We start from the raw sequence: 17,702 nt of genomic DNA, 5'->3' as shown, positions 1-17,702 counted from the left end.
CGTATTTGTTTTTATAGTTTAGAATTATTTATCTTTAAATTAAAATTTATATCAAGTATAACATATTTGTTTTATTATATACAGCACTACGTTTTTTTGTTTGTTTTTTTCATTTTTTTTTTTTTTTTGCTTTTTCAAAATAAAAGACTCCGTGCAGACTTGTGCTGGATTATCACATCAATATAGACACAAAATAAATAAAATAAAACTATCAGGAACACTTCTGAATTGCTCCCAGTGGGGAATGAAACAAAACCAGATTGCAGTCAGATCAAGGGTTAGGGATATGAAAGTTATTCCGCTCCCCGTAGGGAACGGAAGTAGCACCCGCCATCCACCCATCCCTACGGTCCTGATATGGCCGGCGTCGCCCCCTTCGTTGGACCAGGATCCAGTCACCCATGAAGAGGGTGTAATTATCGATTTTGTTGAATGCTGCTTCAAGAACAGAACTAGGGCTGGCAGAGGCAGGGGTGCCGGCCGTTTATGCCTCACTTTCACCTCTGATTGCTCCTCCAGCTTAAAGTGGTGGTCTGAGGAGTTCTGGGGCACTGCTGGAGTTGCGACATTATTGACATTAGAACAATCTCTTCTAACAGTGTCCTTGCAGTTGACTGAATTCAAATCGTCCTTTTCCCCCTTGACTTTTGTGTTTGTTACAACAGCTTCACCTGTCTTTGCAGGTGATAAGTCTTTACGTGTTCTGACAGATACTTTCCCTCTTAGAAAAATCTTGTCTATTGCTTTTCAAAGGGATAGGGAAGGGGAAACGATCCCTTCTCCCAAAGGAGAAGGAAGGTGCACTGTCCTTCCTCCCGTCAGACCACCCGTAGTCCCGGTCCCTGTAGTATCCACGGTCGCGCTTGGCCCGCCAGCCATAGCGGACCTCTGTCCATCCGTCCATAGTTGTTTGTCTCTATTTTTTGTTTATTTTTTTATTTATTAAATTTTTTAATTTATTTTTATGTTTTATATTTGGTGTAAAAAATCAACTAAAAAAGCTTTCCCAAATGGGGAAAGTAAATTACGAAAACCGAAATTGTTTTAAATGAAAAAAATGTTTTTGTTTAAGTTGTTATATTAATAAACAAAAGAAGGTGTGCCCTCAAAAACACGACGTTTCGACCTAAATAGGTCTTCCTCAGGCTTACGGCACACGAAAAATATGCGTATGGCTTGCTATGTATGTGGCTGGTATCTGGCTGCTCCTGTGCACTCATCAGTGTCCAAAGCCAAAATGAGCTCTTGGGCTGATGCACTGCCTTTTATACCCCCCAGAAATGTCCTATGTTAAATTTAGTGTTTTTCCTTTTTACATCTTCCCTTTCCATTTTAGTCCCGCCCCCTTTTTTCTTTCTTTTAATATAATGCATTCCAATTGCAATAGTAGGAATTTATCTTAATAATGCCTTCTAAAATGAATTATGAATTATATTACATAATATATATCTTATAATTTGATTTAAAAATCATAAAATAGATTTTAAATAGGATTAGGGGGGTTAGAGTTAGACTCTTTTTCCTCTCCAAGGGGAGCTGCTTAGTGACTGGTGACTGGTGTCTGCTTAGTGACTGGTGTCTGCTTAGTGACTGGTGTCTGCTTAGTGACTGGTGGCTGGTGTCTGCTTAGTGACTGGTGGCTGGTGTCTGCTTAGTGACTGGTGCGTGCTTAGTGACTGGTGGCTGGTGTCTGCTTAGTGACTGGTGTCTGCTTAGTGACTGGTGGCTGGTGTCTGCTTAGTGACTGGTGGCTGGTGTCTGCTTAGTGACTGGTGCGTGCTTAGTGACTGGTGGCTGGTGTCTGCTTAGTGACTGGTGCGTGCTTAGTGACTGGTGTCTGCTTAGTGACTGATGTCTGCTTAGTGGCTGGTGTCTGCTTAGTGACTGGTGCGTGCTTAGTGACTGGTGTCTGCTTAGTGACTGGTGGCTGGTGTCTGCTTAGTGACTGATGTCTGCCTGGTGGCTGGTGTCTGCTTAGTGACTGGTGTCTGCTTAGTGACTGGTGCGTGCTTAGTGACTGGTGTCTGCTTAGTGACTGGTGTCTGCTTAGTGACTGGTGCGTGCTTAGTGACTGGTGGCTGGTGTCTGCTTAGTGACTGGTGTCTGCCTGGTGGCTGGTGTCTGCTTAGTGACTGGTGTCTGCTTAGTGACTGGTGTCTGCTTAGTGACTGGTGGCTGGTGTGGGACAGCTGTCTCCCCGTCCAGCTCACCTCTGGATGCGATCATCGCCTCTGCGTGATCTAACGCATCTCTGGTGATGTGAGGCAGGTTCCTTCTGGCCCACCTCGTGGCTACCTGAAAGGCCGGTTGCCAGTCCCGTACCATGATTTCGGAAAGCTCTTCTAACACTCTGTCAAGCTCTGCTTGGTAGTGCTCTACCAGAATTAACACAGTGTTGTGGCCCCAGTTTTTGGCATTTCCCCGAATTAGATCCGCGGTACGGGCTGAGGGGGCTGCAGGTTTAATCATTGTTGCAAGCACATTCACCATCCTGGAGATCATGCGTGGCTCCGGCTTGTCTGGCTTTACGGCCACATTCTGCAGGTGGTGCACTATCTTAATTGCAGCATGCATCTTCCGTACAAGCTGCCCAAACTGTGGGTCAGCAGGCTGTCTTCTAATCTCATCTGCTGCTGCAGGCCCAGGCTGCTGAAATCTAGCTGCAGGCCCAGGCTGCTGAAATCTAGAGGCAGGCCGTGGCTGCTCAAATCTAGAGGCAGGCCGTGGCTGCTGAAATCTAGAGGCAGGCCGCAGATTGCCCTGCCGCAGTACTGCCGCGTAAGTTTTTGCAGGGGCACCTACGTTGCGAGACGGCAGCGGAGGAGGCACTGGCCTGTTAGGTGCGGGGAACTGAGCCCGTGCCGGAAGTGACCGGGGAGGTGCACTGTCCTTCCCCCACTGTGCCTCTGTCACGCGATCCCAGCCGGGATCATAGGTACGTCGCCCTCTGCGCCTGTAGCTCACTTCTCTCCATACACCGTCCATCTGGAGAGGTTTTCTTCACGGTGTATGTAAATAATCACTAGATCTTTATGTTTTATAGTTGTGGTTTTTCTAGGTAGGTATGTTTTCAAGTTATGTGCTTGTGCACTGTATGTTTTAATCAAGTTTCTAAAGTTATATTTAAGTTTAGTGAAGATATTTATTAAGGAAAGCAAAAAAAAGTAGTGAAAAAGAAAGAAAACAACTTAAAGAGACAAAACAAAGCAAATGTTTTTCAAAAGAAAAAGCTCTGCACTTGAGCTGCTGCAGAAAATAAAGAGTGTGCTAAACGGCGACATTTCGACCTGGTTCAGGTATTCTTCAGGCCTAGCACACTTATAAAGGGATAAAGAGAGCTGTGTTTTATCTGGCTGACAGAGATCCTTCTCATTCCTGAGTCAGAGCAGAAAGGACTGCCTCTGCTCCTGCTACCTCCTTTTATCTCCTCCCCCAGGCACCCTACGCAAGTAACCCCTCCCCCCTGCTACGTCTCCACTGTGAAGGCTTCCTGCAAGTCTGGGCATGAGGAGAGTGAACTGCTCGCATTTTCTGCTGTTTTTGGTGCTCAAATGTTGTAAAATGACAAAGAAAGTGTCCTGCTTAACTTAGAAAATGTATAAATGAACATAAACTTGTGAAAGCATAAAAAAGTGCTATAAATAAACAGATTTTAAAGCTGCGTCCCTCAGAGATCCTATGTTATTTCTAGACAGATATAGTATTTAATAGTGTTTTCATATGTTTCAGGTAAGTATTTAGTTAGTTTTAGTTAGTAGAGGTAAGTATTTCATCAGATATAGTTAGGCTGTGTTAGTCATTCCAGGTAAGTATGTGCAGGCAAGTATTTAGTTAGGTTTCATCCTTTAAAGGTGAGTATTTTGATGTTCTTGTCTTTTCAGGTAAGTATTTAATTTGTAATTGTCCTTTAAAGGTGAGTATTTAGTGTGTGTGTTTCATTTTCAGGTAAGTATTTAGTTTGTAATGGTCCTTTAGAGGTGAGTATGCATGTGTGTGTTGTTTTTAATGATCCAATTATGTATGAAATGACTAAACTAACTATGTGTTTATAATTATCTATCTATTTATCTATTAATTATTTATTTATATGATTATTCTTATGCTAGCAGCCTTAAGGCTGTATGAATTAATGTATTTTTAAACTAAAAACTTATATAATTCACTAATTTATGATCTCTGAGGGGTCTATAATAGGTAGGTATATATAATGAATTGTATAATATAATACTTCTAGGGGGGGTGAGAGTGGTTGGGGTCAGGCAACAGCTAGAATGAGGTTGAGGTCGGGGGTCACCTCAGGGTGAGGTTAGAATAGAAAGGAAAGGTGAATGGTTGAGGTTAGGCAAGTCACAAATTGTATCCATTTTCTTTCAACTGTTTTTCTCTCTCCACTCTACTCCAGGTGCAGTTACCCTGAAGTCCGGCCACCCTGACGGATGCCAGACCGTGGACTTTTTTTCATTCTCAACTCTTTTTTCATTTTTCTAAACAGTTTGCGTTCTGTGTTGATGTGTCTCAAACACTGTGGACTGGGTGTGGAAGTCAGGCTGTCTTCCTGCTGGAAGCTGTTTGTAACAGAATCTCCATCCTGATGCACTAGCACCCTTTCGCGTTGAACTGTTTTCTCCCCCTGGGCCGCATTTGAAGCCGCAGGGATCGGTGTCAAGATTGTTGACCCTTGCATGTTTTCATTTCCTGACATGTCCATATCAATATCCCCATCAACCAGCAGAGGGCTCCAGTCTGCATCCTTTTCATTTTCCACCTGAGGAATAGCACAACCTCTTGTTTCTCCCTGTCTAGCTCCTCGTGGGTGCTCCCGGGGTGGAAGGCCCCGCTCGGGCCTAAAAGGCTTCTCCACCCTGCTAGGTGTGCTACGTGTTTCTCCCCCCCGTGGAGCCCGTGGCTGCTGTGGGAGCAGTGGTTGTGGCACTGGTGTCTGCCTGGTGGCTGGTGTCCGCTTAGTGACTGGTGTCTGCTTAGTGAATGGTGTCTGCTTAGTGACTGGTGGTTGGTGTCTGCTTAGTGACTGGTGTCTGCTTAGTGACTGGTGTCTGCTTAGTGACTGGTGTCTGCCTGGTGGCTGGTGTCTGCTTAGTGACTGGTGTCTGCTTAGTGACTGGTGTCTGCTTAGTGACTGGTGGCTGGTGTCTGCTTAGTGACTGGTGTCTGCCTGGTGGCTGGTGTCTGCTTAGTGACTGGTGTCTGCTTAGTGAATGGTGTCTGCTTAGTGACTGGTGGTTGGTGTCTGCTTAGTGACTGGTGTCTGCTTAGTGACTGGTGTCTGCTTAGTGACTGGTGTCTGCCTGGTGGCTGGTGTCTGCTTAGTGACTGGTGTCTGCTTAGTGACTGGTGGTTGGTGTCTGCTTAGTGACTGGTGTCTGCTTAGTGACTGGTGTCTGCTTAGTGACTGGTGGCTGGTGTCTGCTTAGTGACTGGTGTCTGCCTGGTGGCTGGTGTCTGCTTAGTGACTGGTGTCTGCTTAGTGACTGGTGTCTGCTTAGTGACTGGTGGTTGGTGTCTGCTTAGTGACTGGTGTCTGCTTAGTGACTGGTGTCTGCTTAGTGACTGGTGTCTGCCTGGTGGCTGGTGTCTGCTTAGTGACTGGTGGCTGGTGTCTGCTTAGTGACTGGTGTCTGCTTAGTGACTGGTGCGTGCTTAGTGACTGGTGGCTGGTGTCTGCTTAGTGACTGGTGTCTGCTTAGTGACTGGTGGCTGGTGTGGGACAGCTGTCTCCCCGTCCAGCTCACCTCTGGATGCGATCATCGCCTCTGCGTGATCTAACGCATCTCTGGTAATGTGAGGCAGGTTCCTTCTGGCCCACCTCGTGGCTACCTGAAAGGCCGGTTGCCAGTCCCGTACCATGATTTCGGAAAGCTCTTCTAACACTCTCTCAAGCTCTGTTTTGTAGTGCTCTACCAGAATTAACACAGTGTTGTGGCCCCAGTTTTTGGCATTTCCCCGAATTAGATCCGCGGTACGGGCTGAGGGGGCTGCAGGTTTAATCATTGTTGCAAGCACATTCACCATCCTGGAGATCATGCGTGGCTCCGGCTTGTCTGGCTTTACGGCCACATTCTGCAGGTGGTGCACTATCTTAATTGCAGCATGCATCTTCCGTACAAGCTGCCCAAACTGTGGGTCAGCAGGCTGTCTTCTATTCTCATCTGCTGCTGCAGCCCCAGGCTGCTGAAATCTAGCTGCAGGCCCAGGCTGCTGAAATCTAGAGGCAGGCCGTGGCTGCTCAAATCTAGAGGCAACATTTTCACACATACAATAAAGTTTTCACAGATCAGAACCTGTGTTGTAATGAATGTATAGCCTCTGTAGGATAATCTCATCCAGATCTGACAAATCTAGGTACAGTGGTTTTTGATCAGGACCTGGTCTAATGTGGTCTATATTACGAAAAAATGGTGAAATATGCCTTTATTGCATTTTGAAAAATAGAATAAAGTTTTCAAGGATCAGAAACTGTGTTATAATGAATGTATAGCCTCTGTAGGATAATCTCATCCAGATTTGACAAGTCTAGGCATAGTGGTTTTTGATCAGGACCTGGTCTAATATGGTCTATATGATGAGAAAACGGTGAAATGTGCCTTCAATGCATTTTCAAAAATAGAATAAAGGTTTCATTGATAAGAAACTGTGTTATATTGAATTTATAGCCTCTGTAGGATAATCTCATCCAGATTTGAAGAGTGTAGGCATAATGGTTATTGATCAGGACCAGGTCTAATGTGGTCCACAGTCTCAGAAAATGGCGAAATATGCCTTCATAGCATTTTCAAAAATGAGAAAAAGCTTTCACAGATCGGAAACTGTGTTGTAATGAACGGATAGCCTCTGTAGGATAATCTAATTAAGGTTTGACAACTCTAGGCATAGCGGTTTTTGATCAGGACCTGGTCTAATGTTGTCCACAGTCTGAGAAAACGGCAACATGTGTCTTCACAGCATTTTCACAAATACAATAAAGCTTTCACAGATCGGAAACTGTGTTGTAATGAATGTACAGCCTCTGTAGGATAATCTAATCGAGGTTTGACAAGTCTAGGTACAGTGGTTTTTGATCAGGACCTGGTTTATTGTGGTCCATAGTCTGAGAAAATGGCGAAATACGCCTTCATAGCATTTTCACAAACAGAAAAAGGGTTTCACAGATCAGAACCTGTGTTGTAATGAATGTCTAGCCTCTATAGGATAATCTAATTGAGGTTTGACAAGTCTAGGTACAGTGGTTTTTGATCAGGACCTGGTCTAATGTGGTATATATGATGAAAAAATGGTGAAATGTGCTATATTGCATTTTCAAAAATACAATAAGGGTTTCACAGATCAGAAACTGTGTTGTAATGAATGTATAGCCTCTGTAGGATAATCTGATCCAGATTTGACAAGTCTAGGTACAGTGGTTTTTGATCAGGACCGGGTCTAATGTGGTCGATAGTCTGAGAATACGGCAAAAAGTGCCTTCATAACATTTTCACAAATAGAATAAAGGTTTAACAGATCAGAAACTGTGTTGTAATGAATGCAAAGCCTCTGTAGGATAATCTCATCCAGATTTGACAAGTTCCAGGCATAGTTGTTTTTGATCAGGACCTGGTCTAATGTGGTCCATAGTCTGAGAAGATGGCGAAATACGCCTTCATAGCATTTTCACAAACAGAATAAGGGTTTCACAGATCAGAAACTGTGTTGTCATGAATGTATAGCCTCTGTAGGATAATCTTGTGCAGATTTGACAAGTTTAGGCATAGTGGTTTTTTATCAGGACCTGGTCTAATGTTGTCCACAGTCTGAGAAAATGGCCAAAAATGCCTTCATTTCCTTTTCACAAATAGAATACAGGTTTCACAGATCAGAATCAGTGTTATAATGAATGTCTAGCCTCTGTAGGATGATCTAATGTAGATTTGACAAGTCTAAGCATAGTGGTTTTTGATCAGGACCTGGTCTAATGTGGTCCATAGTCTGAGAAAACGGCGAAATACACATTCATAGCATTTTCACAAACAGAATAAAGCTTTCACAAATCAGAAACTGTGTTGTAATAAATGTGTAGCCTCTGTAAAATAATCTCATCCAATTTTGACAAGTCTAGGTACAGTGGTTTTGGATCAGGACCTGGTCTAATGTGGTCTATATGACGAGAACATGGTAAAATGAGCATTTATTGCATTCTCAAAAATAGAAAAAAGGTTTCACAGATCTGAAACTGTGTTGTCCTGAATGTATAGCCTCTGTAGGATAATCTCATCCAGATTTCACAAGTCTAGGTACAGTGGTTTTGTATCAAGACCTGGTTTAATGTTTTCAAAATGATGAGAAAACTGTGAAATGTGCCTTTATTGCATTTTCAAAAATAGAATAAAGTTTTCAAGGATCAGACGCTGTTCTATAGTGAATGTATAGCCTCTGTAGAATAATCCAATCCAGATTTGACAAGAATAGGCACAGCGGTTTTTGATCAGGACCTGGTCTAATGTGGTCCATAGTCTGAGAAAACGGCAAAATGTGCCTTCAGAGAATTTTCACGAGTAGAATACAGGTTTCACAGATCAGATACTGTGTTATAATGAATGTATAGCCTCTGTAGGATAATCTCATCCAGATTTGACAAGTTCCAGGCATAGTGGTTTTGGATCAGGACCTGGTCTAATGTGGTCCATAGTCTGAGAAGACGGCGAAATACGCCTTCATAGCATTTTCACAAACAGAATAAGGGTTTCACAGATCAGAAACTGTGTTGTAATGAATGTATAGCCTCTGTAGGATAATCTCATCCAGATTTGACAACTCTAGCCATAGTAGTTTTTGATTAGGACCTGGTCTAATATGGTCTACATGATGAGAAAATGGTGAAATGTGCCTTTATTGCATTTTAACATAGAGAATAAAGGTTTCAAGGATCAGGAACTGTGTTATAATGAATGTCTAGCCTCTGTAGGATAATCTAATCCAGATTTGACAAGAATAGGCACAGCGGTTTTTGATCAGGACCTGGTCTAATGTGGTCCATAGTCTGAGAAAACGGCAAAATGTGCCTTCAGAGAATTTTCACGAGTAGAATACAGGTTTCACAGATCAGATACTGTGTTATAATGAATGTATAGCCTCTGTAGGATAATCTCATCCAGATTTGACAAGTTCCAGGCATAGTGGTTTTGGATCAGGACCTGGTCTAATGTGGTGTACATGATCAGAAAATGGTGAAATGTGCCTTTATTGCATTTTAAAATATAAAATAAAGTTTTCAAGGATCAGATACTGTGTTATAATGAATGTATAGCATCTGTAGGATAATCTAATCCAGATTTGACAAGTCTAGGCACAGTGGTTTTGGATCAGGACCTGGTCTAATGTGGTCCATAGTCTGAGAAAACCGCAAAAAGTGCGTTCACATCATTTTTAAAAATAGAAGAAAGGTTTCACAGATCAGAAACTGTGTTGCAATGAATGTATAGCCTCTGTAGGATAATCTTGTGCAGATTTGACAAGTTTAGGCATAGTGGTTTTTGATCAGGACCTGGTCTAATGTGGTCCACAGTCTCAGAAAATGGCGAAATATGCCTTCATAGCATTTTCACAAACAGAATAAGGGTTTCACAGATCAGAAACTGTGTTGTCATGAATGTATAGCCTCTGTAGGATAATCTCATCCAGATTTGAGAAGTCTAGGTACAGTGGTTTTTGATCAGGACCTGGTCTAATGAGGTCTGTAGGTATCAAACAAAAATGGTGAAATCTCCCCTTTAGCATTTTCACAAATAAAATAAACGTTTCACCAATACAATAGCGGGTGTCAGGTGTGATGGAAAAATTCCTTTTCATTATGGGTTGATGAATTTTGAACTATTTTGTTGAATATGATTTCTTATGCAAACGTATGAACACAGGGCGGCTGTAGCTCAGCGGGTAGAGCAGGTCGACTCGTGATCGGAAGGTCACTGGTTCAAATCCCGGCAGAGTTGAGCTGCATGTCGAAGTGTCCTTGAGCGAGATACTGAACCCCACATTGCTCAGTAGTGAGGGCCCTGTGATGAGCTGGCGACTTATCCAGGGAGTACCCTGCCCTCGCCCTGAGACAAGGCTGGGATTGGCTCCAGCAGCAACACCCCGCAACCCCATGGAAAGGGATAAGCGGTTCGGACAATGACATGACATGACGTATGAACACCTAACCTCTGCCCTATGTGATTGTAACAGAGTCATGAACCAGCCAAAACTCAGATAGAAAGTTGCCCTCTTGTCTCATGTTTTATGTCTGATAATTTTATGCTTCGCACAGAGTCCCAGGTCATGCACCATGAAGTTTTAACTTTAGTTCTTGAGTGGATGAGAAGCCTGTCTGATTGGGATAGTCGTATGTACGTATGTGTGTAGCTTAATCACTGCTGGCACCGAGAGTGCTTGTCTCTTCCCCTGACCTTGATATCTGTGTATAAATTGTGAACACTCCTTTACTCTGGGCTCATTCACTCAGCTCATGAATTTGACTGTGTGGTGAGTCCATCTGCAGATGGTTGGATTAAACTTACCGAAAAGACAGATCTGACGTTATTCTTTTATTGACAGAAATTTCCGCCACACAGGCGAAGTTAATGTCTTACCTAAAATGTCTGAAATGTTTTTACATCAAGAAGTGTCACAAAAAACAGACAATCAGTGTACAAACAGTCGCACTGCACGTTACGTAATTTCCTCTTAACTTTCCCCTCAAGTGCTGAATCAGAAGGTGCTGAATCAGAGGCTAACTTCAGCGTCATCAAAAACAATGGATTTCTTGTAGGGATGACTTCACGGCACTACACGCAGGTTGCACTGTGCTGATCCAGGTGACATCATGTATGCAGGTACACTGCAAGTCAATGCACGAGACACTGCTGGTCCTGAGTAATTTGGTGCCCTGGGCAAGATGTTAGCGGGCGCCCCCCTGCATCACAGTCAACTTCACAATCAATTTTCATACACTCACACAAAAACTGCATATATGTATTTAAGATTTGATTTGTTTTAAGTCAAAAATATCACACCAAAGAAAAACTGAAGAAAGAAACAAGTGATAAAAATACAATATAAATAAGGCATTACTCAAACATGTTATCTCTCAGCCTCAGAGTGCCATCTCTCACTTATCTATTGTCAGCCACTTTGCAAAATGACCTCCAACTCCTTCCATGTTGCCATGTGGGTATTGTGCTGCTATCTATCCTCATTAACCTTCAGCAAGTGGCTTTCATGTCTCCAGTCCTTTAGTCCTTCCTTATTTAGTTTGTATTCTGTTGGAGAAAACATTTAGCACGTGAAGCAGTGCAAGCTATCATTTCTGTTTGAGTACATCAGCCAGCTTCTTTTGATTTTTTCAGCACTGACTAAGACTCTGTTACAAAAGTCATGTTGACACTCTCCCATCTTTGTTTTATTTGAACTGGTCCTCTGTGAACTAGCTCTGATCTTACATAGTCAGTTAGAAGAGATGTCCAGTCAGCAGGTCTACTGGTGCAGCCTTAAGTCCTGATGCTGTGTCAGTCTGCTGTGCTGAGGTAGAGGGACAGCAGCACCTGATGCTGTGTCACTCTGCTGTGCTGAGGTAAAGGGACAGCAGCACCTGATGCTGTGTCACTCTGCTGTGCTGAGGTAGAGGGACAGCAGCACCTGATGCTGTGTCAGTCTGCTGTGCTGAAATATGTCAAAACTGCATCTGAAGAGAGAAGAGAAATATATCTGAGCACTGCATGTTACATTTTAATAAAAAAACAGATGCTTGATGTGTGCGATACATAAGACTAATATAGACTAATAATGAAAATGTGATGACATTCATTCAACATTATTGTCATTGCAATGCAATTCAGTCTAACCAGAGTGCAAGTGCAGTGTGTGTGTGTGTGTGTGTGTGTGTGTGTGTGTGTGTGTGTGTGTGTGTGTGTGTGTGTATATATTTCACCCATGAATGATATGAGAAAGCTAAGGTGTGGATTATTAACAGTAATACAGTGTAACTGCACTTTAACACTGATGTAAACTATAACAAACATAAACTGTGACACAATAAACCAAAGGCTTACAATGACCCTATTACAAAGGGGATGGAAAACTAACAGCATTTTAACTGAGAAGCAGGAAAGACACCTGTAAAATAACACCTGAACATGCCTGACGTTAACTTACCAAATGGTCCTGATGAATTTAAGGTGGAGTAACATTAACACACATCGACTCAGCTATTTATTGATTATTAAACAATGCTGCTATCATCCGAAGTAAGCTAGCAAGCTAACACTCTGCTCCAACAACAGTAACTACGATTATTAAACTATGAATTTCATTCACTTCATCACATTGATGTTACTGTACCTGCATCTTCTTCACGTCTTCCTCTCCTTTCCTTCTTTTCCTTCACTGGGTACCGGATGGTTTCAGTCTTTTGGACCTTGTAATTCCGCTACAGTATCAGTAAATCTCTCCTGGTCTTGGAGAGACCATTCAAAGTGCTGAAGTGTAACAAGTTTCAGGAGTCTTACATCTATCTCAAGTTATACAAACAAGCTAGTGACCACTACTGTTCACTGCAAAAACTGAAAATCTTACCAATAATATTTGTGTTATTTGAAATAATAAGAAACTCCATGGGGTATTTATTTATTAATTTTTTTATTGTAATAATAAAAAAACCCTTTAAAAAGGTGTAATAAAAGGGACATTTCCCAATTTTTTTAATTTTTTTTTTTTTGGTTGGTTTAAACCCCCCCCCCCCCCCCCCCCACTCCCACCACCACCAATAGGGCCCTGCAATTTCCCGGGTCCAAGTTTGTGTTGTTTAAATGAAAGCACTGACTTGTGAGCTTGCAATGTTTGCAAAGAAAATGTTTCATCAACAAGTTTCAATTGTTTGTAGTTTTCAATGTCTTTTTTAAAAAAAATGATTCATAAACATCAACTGAAGACAGGATTTCTCTAAATTCATTGAAACACAGCTACTTTGAAACGATCAAAAACATCAATTGAAGACATGATTTTTTTTTAATGCATTGAAAAGCAGCTAATTAAAAATTATTTAAAAACATGAACTGAAGACAGGATTTCTGTAAATTCATTGAAACACAGCTACTTTAAAACAATTAAAAACATCAATTGAAGACATGATTTCTCTAAATTCATTGAAACACAGCTACTTTAAAAACAATACTTGAAGACATGATTTCTCTAAATTCATTGAAACACAGCCACTTTAAATACATCAACTGAAGACACGATTTCTCTGAATTGATTTCTCTGGAAACACAGGTACTTTAAAACCATTAAAAACATCAGTAGAAGACATGATTTCTCGAAATTCATTGAAACACAGCTACTTTAAAACGACTGAAAACATCAATTGAAGACATGATTTAAAAACATCAATTGAAGACATGATTTCTCTAAATTCATTGAAACAGATTATTCTAAAACATCAATTGAAGACATGATTTTTTTTCTAAATTCACTGAAACACAGCTACTTTACACACATCAGTTGAAGACATGATTTCTCTAAATGCACTTAAACACAGCTACTTTACAAACATCAATTGGAGACATGATTTTTTTAAATTCATTGAAACACAGCTACTTTAAAAACATCTATCGAAGACATTTTTTTCTCTAAATTATTACTACACAATAGTTATTTAAAGACATTAAATTGAAGACATGATTGCTGACAAAAATGATTAAAATATATCAATTTACCGCACTTTGACCCTGATTTAAAAACAATAATTTAATACATATGGTTTAGAGGACTAAAAACAACAATTCATAATGACTTTAGAACATTGGAAGAATTTAAAAAAACACAAACATTATACTTATTTCATGGTAAAACTCACAAACATCCAGCACTTGAAATTACATAGACAGGGGGAGAGCCAACCACAGCCAAAATACAGAGACAGACCTGAGGGGAGGTGATAAATGGAGGCAGGGAGGAGAGAGACTCATTCCTGCTCTGACTTACCAGAGATACAGACGACTGTTAGTCATTCAACACCAGTCATGTTGCTTTCACACTGTGCTAGGCCTGAAGAAGACCAGAACTTGGTCAAAATGTCGCTGTAAGCACACACTCATGAAAAATAAAAACAAGTTGTTTAGTTCCCCAATCCTAACCCCTAACCCTATCCTAAACACAATATCTTAACAACAAGTGATATTAACCTCTAAAGTTTACAATCACAATTAATACTTACCTCCCAAAACCTAAAAACAATCATTTATATGTACCTTTAAAATCAGAGAACAACAATTCGTACTTAACTCCCTAAAAGATTTAAAACAATTCATACGTAATTTCCTTAATTTAAGTTCATGTGTTCGCGTCTTCGGTACTGGCAAGTCAAGCGTAGCTTGAGCAATGAAGCTGCATGTTTAAATCAACTGAAGTTCTCCTTTAAAGGAGAAATCCGGTGAGTTTTCACATACATCTCTGTTTCTCGAGGTCACTGAGTACTGTCTACACAAAACAATTTTCCTTTTGTTTTGGACCGACAGTTCTCGGTGACCTGGAGAAACTGAGATATTTGTGAAAACTCACCAGATTTCCCCTTTAAAGTCTGGTGGGTTTTGTGGATATTTTCAAAATCATTATCTTAAACAAGATGTACGTTGTCAGTCTGGTTTACAGATGGCCAAGATGGGTGAGGTGCTGAAAAGGGACCTCAAACTGCGATGTACAGCACAAGTCCAGTCAGATTCAGACGATGCATCTTGCAACATGTTTGATCAACTCGAAACACGTAAACCGTTAATTTAAAAACTGTAACCACCTTCATCCAATAATGTGCAGTGTTCCCCAGAGAACTGCCAGAGTTTACAGTGGTGGATTATAGCCACTGGTGTAGTCCAGGGTATACGTGCGTATACGGTGTATACCTACTTCTTTTTCAGTCAGCATTGCGTATGCCCACTTCTAAATCCCCCCTGATGCACACGCAGTAGTGTCACACCGATGAACAACATTTCATCCCCCCCAACTTATTCCTATGGTATTAAACCATTTGCCCGCCCTCGAGGTGTACCAGCACACTGAAATGGATCACACCTCAACACGGTGAGTATACATGAAAACCCATTGGTCAAGTTAGATTGATTGACAGCTATCAAGCCATGACGTATGTGGAGCTTACGGAGGTGCTAATGGCTCCAATTAGCATATGAATAGCAGCGTAACAACACCTGACTAGAGGATGTTTTCTAGAGACATCCACTGATTTTGACATTACTCAACATTATCATTATGACTTCTGTCATGTAAGTGGAGTTATGTGACAGGAGGGAAACAGAAAGCTAGCTTTCAATTCTTAAATGCACTACTTCAAGTTTATAGTAATACATTCATATTCTTGCATTAATGCCATTTAGGTGTTCATTTATGTAACTTGAAGCTATTTGTTGGAGCTTAAAACCTTCTTTTCAATGAAGAAAATGTCCGACATCAACTCATCCCTGTTACTGCTCTCAGAAACTAGAAAAGAATATAAATGAAAACAATGAAATACAATAAAGATATTGAAATCTTAAATAAGATGAATAAAATAATATAGACTACAATATAGGCTATAACAGATTAGTTAAAACAGAAGAGAACAACAAAATATGTGAAACAATTAATAAAAAGCAGATACAAGAACAAAAGAAAGTTATGTTTCCTAATCAAAATCAAGGCTGTAGAGGTTTGGTCTGAGTCTACATCAAGTATTTCAACACTGCCATGTTCAGGAATATTATCATTGAGTTCTTTATGTAGGATGTTTATGAGGAAGGGAAGTCCAGGTGTCAGGACAAAGGAGAGTTAAGGAGGAATAAGGAATAGTTCACACAAAATGCATAGTTGTCTCTCACTAGTCTGTGGGCCAGTGTTGGTTTAGTAATTTCAGAATCATTCCTCCCTGAGATCAAGCAGCAGAGATTATGTGACAGTGAGCAAATACTACTGATGGAGTTTTGGGTAAACTAAATAGAGTAGTCGTACATGTCACTGTTTCTAAAACAAAGTTTTTTTCTTGGCTGCGTTAAAAAAGGGCCAAAATTGAGAGTATAGCCACTTCTCCAGGGACCACTACACTACTACATACGGGTATCTTTCAGCATTACCACGTGATGTAGCTCGGTGTGAGAATCACGTGAAAACCAAAGAGCTGGCAACCTCAAGTCCTCGGACCTCAAGTCTCTCGTCTTTTTTTTTTTTTCTCAGTTCAGGACTAGTTGAGAATTGAGGAGTGCATATGAGCAGGTAAAAGGATGATCAATTATGCAAACATTAAATTTACAGATGTAAGATATTACCTTATTCCCATCGGCATCAACGTATTTGCTACTGTATGGTGTTACTTTTGGATTGTATTGCCTTGACACTGCTGAGGGCCAATTACGCAGGTATATTAATAAGTGCTCTAACATTTAATTTCCGGATGTAAGATGCAAGATGTTAATTCCCATCAGCATCGTCATATTTGCAACTTGATGGTCAGGGGTAGTTTTTCATATGGGCAGTGTGGACAGCCGCCCAGGGCGGCATGAGTGCCAGCAGTAATAATAATAATAATAATAATAATAATAATAATAATAATAATAATAATAATAATAATAATAATAAATTATAAGATAAAATGAAATTATACATTATTTTTGTTTGCGTTCATGTCCTACGGTTTTTGTATTGTTATTTTACAGTCAAGTGAATGATGTCATGACGCCACGTTGGGAGCAGGCTGGCTGCCCTCTGTTTTATCAAGGTGCGTCTGCTGCTGCTAGTGTTGTGTCATTCAAACAAACAAATCTTTTCAGTGAACGAAGTGAATGGAATCACTTCATGAACTAATTCGTTCCTTTTGCAGTTCAGTTGAGCTCAGCTGCGATCATGCCGGCGGGGAGTGAAACTGCCGCCACTCACTCAGAGAACTGTGAGGACGTGATTCACGTTCGCGCTGTGATTCGTTCATGATTCGCGAACCTACTGCACACAGAGAACTGATGCTGAGGACGTGATTCTCATTCACGTACTGCGCTGACAGCGGCGCTGTGTCACTCACTCACTCACGCAGGGCAGAGGAGTTGATTCATGTTCTGTAACTGTTGCTAACATCCGTGTAGCATCATGTTAAGTGATTTACTGCACAGTAAAAGTCACTCACGTCCGCGAACGTGATTCTCAGCAGGTCGTTTGCGAACGACTGATTCACTCATGATTTGCATCGCTGAGGATGTGATTCTCGTTAACGTACTGTGCTGAAAGTGCCGCTGTGTCACTGACTCACTGACTCACTGACTCACTCAGGGCAGAGGAGTTGATTCACGTTCAGTAACCGTACTGCTAAAATTGTGTTGCTAACATCCGTGTAGCATCATGTTAAGTGATTTTACTGTGCACTGTGACACTTTCACCGTGTAGTAATTTGAGTGCATGTATACCACTCAGAGCAGCGCTGCGTCTCCCACGAATGATTGTGTAGTATAGTCCGTGAACGCACCGTCCCTCAGTAAGTGAAGGTGAACCTCAGGGCTGAATCATGAACTGAATGACGGATCGTTTGGCTGCTTATGAAAGACTCTTTTGAACATATGATTTAAATGAACGGATTCTAGAGATTCAGTACAGTAAAAAGAAGTGCCGTTCCCATCACTAACTGCTGCTGAGAGTGTCACACAGAGTCT

This window comes from Acanthopagrus latus, unplaced genomic scaffold, assembly GCF_904848185.1.
Source record: "Acanthopagrus latus isolate v.2019 unplaced genomic scaffold, fAcaLat1.1, whole genome shotgun sequence".
Taxonomy (NCBI): Eukaryota; Metazoa; Chordata; class Actinopteri; order Spariformes; family Sparidae; genus Acanthopagrus; species Acanthopagrus latus.
The sequence above is the reverse complement of the archived record's forward strand: the minus strand, read 5'-3'. Positions refer to the sequence as shown.